The sequence below is a fragment of the Melospiza melodia genome, chromosome 2 (genome assembly GCF_035770615.1).
Source record: "Melospiza melodia melodia isolate bMelMel2 chromosome 2, bMelMel2.pri, whole genome shotgun sequence".
Lineage (NCBI taxonomy): Eukaryota > Metazoa > Chordata > Aves > Passeriformes > Passerellidae > Melospiza > Melospiza melodia.
In genome coordinates, this window is record NC_086195.1 from 71,161,000 (window position 1) to 71,168,670 (window position 7,671).

Below are 7,671 nucleotides of genomic sequence, written 5' to 3' on the forward strand. Positions count from 1 at the left end.
GTTAAGATACTATTGAAATATCTAGGTAATGTTCCAGTTGGGGTAGAGTAGCAGGAAATGTCACTGTAATGAAAATCAACATGAAAATCCTATTATCTTCAAAAGTGCCAGGAATGTAATAGGTAAGTTTAAATATAAAGGAACTTGACCTTAAAAAATTTCTTTCCTTCAGGTATATAGAAGTGTAGAATACAGTGGCATCAGGGAATCAAGAAGGTGTCAGCTGGAAGATTTTGGAGTAGTCAATTGCAGAATGATGTGAGTTAACTGCTGAGAGTTCACAAACAGCATCCCATAGCACATCATGCATGTACTGGGAGGCATAAGCTGGTATTGAATAGATGGTGAGGTCTTGGAGAGTCCTCCAGCCCTGTGGTTCACGGAAAGAAGATGAAGAAGATGAAAAAAATTTAAGTCGCCTTCTCAGAGGTGCCTTATCTGAAAGAAATACCATTTTTCAGAAACATCTCATAAATGAACAGCTTTTCTGTTTGAGTGCTTGGTACCTATGAGCATTTTTAATCTTCAAAGGCTAAAAGATTTTGCAAACCTAAAATAATTAAATAACTACACATCTCATAGCAAAACACTATTATTTCTACTGTTAGGAAGTGGAAAAAAAAATAGAGAGAAGTTAAATTAATTTTGTGTCCTGGAAGTTGATTTTACAATGTGTAGATCAGATGGGAAATTGAATGGCCACAAAAAGTAGAAATTCTGATAGCAATGTAGCTGTATCATGTTGAAATAAAATAAGAAAATCCATTATTCCGAGGATTTCCAGTTGACTTTCAAATAGGCAAACAATTAAAATGGTAACTCATTTCCCTTTCCTGGTGTGTGTTTGCAATTTGATGTTCAGCTTTAGCTGGTATAATTGCAGGCTGCCAATGCAAAAAACAGTCCTGCTCTGCCTCTTTCTTCCTCTTCCATCAGACCCAGCAGGTGCTTTTGTGGCATCAAAGCCAGAGACTGAGCAGTCACAGGCAAGCAAGGTGATCAGACAAAAAAAAAACTAGCATGCTCTCACAGGAAAGAAAAAAGTAAAAATAAAAAAGTATTTTTCTATTGCATCAGATCACTGAACCCATGTCTAGATCATGTCTGGGCACAATGGAAGGCAGAAGCAGGAGGGGAACAGCAGGATCTCTTTCTCTACCATAACAGTACTGGAACTGAACTACCCTCCATAATAGGACTAATTAATTAATGATCCAACCATTTCTCTCAGTCTTCTGGCAGGTTTTCTTATTCTGAGATGCAAGTCAGCAGTTTGCTAAAATCACTTATTTAGGTATATGGTTTTGCCTATTCCAGGCAAAATGGTCATCCATCCACTGCGCCCTTGAGGTGAGGTTTATGTCCCAGATCTTGAGGGGTCCATTGCAAAGCCAACTCAGTTTTGTGCCATGGAGTTTGAGTGCTGCCTCAATCGTGGCCATGCAAGGTGTGGTCACGGCACCCAGAAGACTGATTTGGTGCTTGCTCTGCCAGCTGAGCACTGCAGAAGTCAGGGACACAGACATGCTCTTTGCAGCAAGGTGGGTGCACTCTGTGTACTTGGCAGGTAACAAGGTATTTCCAATGCACCTCAGACTGTTACTGCCCTGTAGGAGCTGGGGAACTACAGACTGGCAAAGGTAATTTCTCTATCAATTGCTAAAGTGAGACAAAACAAGGTAAGCTCTCACTCAAAACTTCCCTATTCTCTGTTTATTGCTATGTATTGCTGCCTATAGGCCATGAGAAAGTTTCCAGGGCTGGATCAGGTATGCTCCTATTTAAGGAAGGGTGAAAAATAAAGATGCTTGTGATCAGAAATGCTTAGCAGCCATCCTTTTTAATATTGCTATCTATAATGCAGCTGAAGTCCTTGCCTAGTTTTGAAATAGGTCTGCAGGGTGCAAACCTATTGCAACTGCCTTGTGTGACTTTGTGGTGTGACTGCCAAGTTAAATGCCAGTTAAACTATGTGTGTACCAAAGAACCCTGTGCATATGACAGGTATTTAGTATTGCTTTTCCACACTGAGTTCTGAAAACAAACACTGAATTTTTTTCTTTTTTTTTTTCCTTTTATTTATTCCCCTCTTACTCCAAGATGCCTGAGGATTATAAAATCAGTGCATTTTAAAGTGTGTCAAGTGCTTGTCAGTTTGTAGCACTTTTTTCTGAAATGCCGGCAGCCCAAAATATTACAATTTTTTGATCAGACCTGAAGTCTGGCAGGGATGAAATGTAATGTTATCTCCCAGAAAACTTTTTGTTGCTGTCTTCCTGTTTATCACTAATTTAGTTTTTTAATTGTTTTTCACTCATTTGTTACCAGGCCACAAAAAAAGCCCAGTCTGTCTTCCACTCTTTCTCTTTCACCTTGTTTTACATATGAAATTAAAAAGCTTCTTATCTGAGAGTGTTCCTTAGCTCTTTTGAGACACAGATGCAATCAGACTTCAATCCAAATTGCAGGTTTTGCAAGTGCACTTTGCTTCTCTCCATTTACAGGGGCTAAAGGAGTCTATTATCAGCTCTGCCAGTCTCTCCTTGCATCCAGGCAATTACGAAATGCAGGATACAACATTGCTGGCTGTTACTGCACTGGAGGAGGTAACACCAGAGACAAGGACATGTGTAACCTGAAGCCAAATGACTACTGCCAGAGCAGCAGATGAGCACATGCTGGCCAGGTCAAAATTCAGTTTGGAAATCAGAAAGCAGTTCCTAACCTGAAAGCTGTTGGGTTATCCTAAAGAAAGGGGGAAAACTTGGAATGCCATGTTTTAGGAGGATTACAGGGAGCTGTTTGGAGCCCAGTCTGAGCTCAGTGACCCAAAGGCACATCTCCAGGCTTTCAACTCAGCAAGTATGTAAAGCATATGAAGAGCAAATAGCCTAGTCTAGGCTCCTGTTTTGAATTATCCTTTGAAACAGCCTCTTTCTTTTCCCACTGTTTCCCGAACTGGGAACCTAAAGAAGCACACTAACCTGTGCCAGTGGGTTTAAAATTGCCTATTTTCTGAATGCTGCTAACTAAGAAAATCAGAGTAGGCTGCTCATTTCTGTTATTCAATAGCTTTTTTTTTTTTTTTTTTTTCTTTAAAGAGACCAAATGTTCTCTTCAGGGAAAATCTTAACTGAGTTAGTGTTGGTTTTAATAGAATAAATGGAGTGTCAGAATTTGCTGCTTCTGTTTTTAATCTGTAAAGCCACTCAGTTGTCGTGAGTCTGTCTCATCTTTAAACATGAGATTTTTTTAGCTTCAAATACACTTGCAGGAAGCCTTTCAGTGAATATTCATTCATCTTTCTTGCAAAAAAAGGAAATGGCCCCATATTATCTAAATGTATTTTCTAAAATATCAACAAAATGTTATGTCTGACATAGTTAAAAGAAATTTCTGCCTATGTTGAGATGTCAATCATCTTAGTAAATGCCAGTGCTCTGAATTTGTGCCACAGAAGTCTTTGGAACATCAGTGCACAAACAAGATTTTTGGCAATCACAACACACAAGATTTAGGATAATGTCCATATGAATAGGGGTGCTTTAACTTTCATAAATGCAGACTTACGCAAATGCCTTGAGCTGCAAAACTCTGAATTAGCACATCTGCATTGTATAGCTTGAGGTAACAGGAGTCAAAGGTGATTTGCTCTGAAGTTCTCATAAAAAATACAGCACACGAGCAAAGGAAGCCTGTCTATTAAAATCAACATTGTTGATTAGTCAGGGCAGGAAGAGGCAGGGATGGGGTAGAGGAGGCTCCAGGTCTCCAAATTTGAGCCTCTTTTCCAAATCATGTCAGGTGTGAGCCAGTTCAGGAGGTGGAAGTAGGTACCATGTCAAAAGTGGGGAAAGTGCTGCAGACCCTCACTTATCCCTAGTGCAGTAGAGATGTGTTAGTCACCACAAAGCAGATGTGCCACCCCCACTGAGATAGACCTCTGCCTTTTTTTGATTCACTCTTTTAGAAAAAAATAAAAGTGAAAAAAAAGCAAAAATTAGGGATTTTTAATATAATTTTTTCCAGCAGTTGGAGTCACATGTCACAGCATCATTTTGAACCTTAAAAATTATAAAACTACCATCTCTGGGTTTTTTCCCTCTTCTGCCTTGTGCATTTTGTTTTTCTTTTTGTTTGTTTGGTTGGTTTGGTTTGTGAATTTTTCTTCATCTTGTTCTAGTTTTCTCCTTTGATTCTCCTTATATTGCTCCCTCTTGCAAGCAATTTTTGCTTTATTGGAAGCAATATCAGACCTATTACAGAGCTTCAGGGCTTGCATTAACTTTAGGATTGCTTCACACCACTTTGGGTAAGAAACTGAGGGACAATTTCCCACTATGTCTTTGCTTGTACTCCCCATCTATTATCTCTAGTTATTGTCTTTGACAGGAAAATCCACAAACACCTGAGATTTATGTCCAAAAAGGAGACAGAGGAGTCCTGCAACTTTATGTAACCAAAGGCAGAGTCCTCTGGGGCACACACCTGTGGGGTTTTCTCTCTCAAGGTTTCAGAGGGTGCAGCCTCCTTTTATCCCAGACTCCCTGCTGCATGTTGCCCTTTTCCTTTCCCCAGTGCTGAGGTACTCAGAGGGTCCAGCCTTCCTGAACTGCCTACCACATATTCCCCCCTTGAACCTACTGTTTTACCCCAAAGTTCAGAAGTTCAGGATTGTGCAGGCCCACTTGGCTGTTTCAGGAGCCAGACTGTTGGGGCTCTGTAATGAACCTGCTGCCCAAAGCCAGTAGAGATATTAAGACCCATTTCAAAGATGTTAACACCCATCCTTTCATCCTTCAAATTATTTATAGAGACATTAACTTTCCTCTCATCTTGTCTAGTGCATGAATAATCACAGGGATACAGAGCTCAAAGGTTAGGAGCTGTCACTTGATTTTGGTTTTGTACAGGACCTCCCGCAGCAGAGTCCAACTCCTAGGTACTGCTGCACTATAAGCAACGCATTTTTAATGTGTTTTTTGAATTGGATAACATGTAAGTTTGAATATTACAAAACAGGAAAAGGAGGTTTCTGTAAGAGTGAAAATCCATAACTCTTCCAGCTTTTAGCTCTGCAGACCTGATTTTATAGTGATAATATTCTTGTGTTGATCCACATTCAGTAGAGATGCCTTCAGAAGGCATCGCATACTGGAAACTTCCAGTGGCCTCTGGAGATGTGCAGTGATGATCTTGTAGAGAATTTACATTTATTTGCACTTGCCTTATTTTCTAAAACAGCAGTGAGATGGGAGAAGAGGAATGAGGCCTGAAGCATTGAGCCACACCCTGGTACATTTGTTTTGCTTCTGACTTCCATGTTACATGAGTATAAAGAGATTCATGAAGCTGCAGTCTAGAGCAGAGTCTGGCCCATCTGTTTAAGAGACAGTATAAATCCATCTTCTCACTCTGCCCCACAGTACATGAATACTTGCATGAGAAATTAAAAATGCAGAATACATTAACACAATGCTGAAATACTTCCCACCACAGAAGCCTTTGAAAGACAGTGGCAGGAACATCTTTCTGGCTTGCATCAAATATCACTTGATTCATAGTTACCCCAACTGATGATGATTTCAGTATGGTGATTCCAAGGCCATGGCTGATTTTAGTACACGAGTACGGCGATTCCCTTTCTGAACACTGACAATGTTTAACAAAGTATAAGAATTTTTGTTCTGATGAAACCAAATCTTGCTTAAGTGATGCAGACCTCATTTCTGCTTTTACAATCTGATTTCCTAGTCATCAAAACAGTAAGATATCAGACATTAACTCCAGGTAGTCCACAACTTTGCTGGAAAACTCTGCCACAGAAAATGAAAACAACTTTCTTTTGTGTGCTGAATGCCTCTTGAAAGGGCACTTTCAGATTTTAATGTTTGGAATAATTTGGAATTAATGTAACACTTCTCTGGTCAAGAGAGAAAACCTCTTGTCTCCTCGGACTTGCACAGTAGTCTGTAGCACTTCCTCAAGGCAGTATCAACACCTCTTCAAGGAGGTACCAACAAAACAGTGCTTCCAAAATAGCACCAACACTCATTGTGCCAGAGCTCTGGGACTTGCAGCCCGAGGTGTCACTATCTTGAATTCCTGCTCAACAGCAACCTTGAGCCAGCACGGGGGACATGCACAGAGTCCACAGGGGCTGGCCCAGGCACAGGGCTTGCAGCCACCCTGCTCAGCTCTGCAGCAGCTGAAGGATGCCCTTTTGCCTCTGATCCCGTGATCTTACTGCAGTTATCTAATCTCACTTTTAAACAAGGTGTCTGCCATTTATCAGCACAAATACAGGAATGGGCCAACCTTTTCTAAACAGGTAGAAAAGCTGAATGTCCCTAGAAAATGACCAGGTTACCCAATGGTCCTAATTCAAGACAATAGCTAATTCACATCCAAATAGTGTAATTTCTCACTTAAATTAATGTAATGCCTGATAGGGTATATTTAGGAAACAGCTATCTGAAGCTTTTTTTGGGTTTTCCTCACTGAGTTTTGCACTGCTTTGATGCCATAGTTTTTGGATAAGATAGTTTAAAAGAACAGTCAAGCTCTGCTCCGGAGTCACATGTATACAAAGAAGCACTTGTTTGCTAAACATATTTATTTTCACCACCTCAGAGCAATACTTGCATTCTCATTTGCATAAGGATGTATCTGTGCCTCTTGCAGTTGTGGCCCAAAGTCCTTGCTGTTTGTGGGAGGAGTGAGTTTCTATAGCAAGGAAGCAAGGAGAGAGGTTGTGTTGTCTCCTGCAAGCTTCTGCTGAAGTTACTGCTTCTAAGGCTTGTGACCACTTGGACTAAGCTGGCTTCTCTTTGTTTGCTCTTCCTTGTTGGAGAATTTTGCTCAGAAATGGTTTATAGAGTTTTGTTCAGGCATGCCATAATCATATACAGCTGATGGAAAAGTAAAAGGCAGCTGTGAAGAGCAAATTCTCACAGCCTGTTTCTGTAAACAGCTAAGTTCTCAGGCAGTCTTCTCATAACAGGTAAACATTCTGTCCTTGGCTGTTTTGGGAACAGACATGGAGGTTTTGAGAACCATTCATATCAGGGTGAGAACACAAATCTTGGTTTCAATAACAAACCACAGGTATTGAAAACAAAAGGAGGAGTTAATGTGTGGTCTGTAGCCAATGATGAGCTCGGGTTTTGCAATATGTATGAGCTTAATTAGCACTGTTATAAAAGGTGCATGGTTGATCAATAAATTGGAGTTCGATGCTGATCAAAGGATGGATCATCCCCCTTCGCTTTCAATACTTCCTTCCCAAATATATCAGACAAAATAAATCTTAGTAGAGATTTCTCTGCTTTCTGCTTGAATACTATGGTCTCCTCAACATTCTTCAGGTAGAGATGAAAATCTGACAATAGGTTCCTGCAGGAGCAGGAGACCATATCCATGCACAGAGAAGCTTGTCTTTCGGAGCCGCAGCATGGACAGGGAGATTGCAGTCTTTGATGAACAGCAGGAATAAAGGTCTGTTCTTTGTCTCTTATAAACCAGTCTTTGTTTTAACTACCATTACGTGTCTTTTATAAGATTAGATAGAATGCTTATCAATATGTGTTGTTCTATGTATGATTAGCTGAAATCTAAGCTGACATAGTTTTATGCTATGCTGTAACGCCACACCTCCTTAGCATTCCCTGT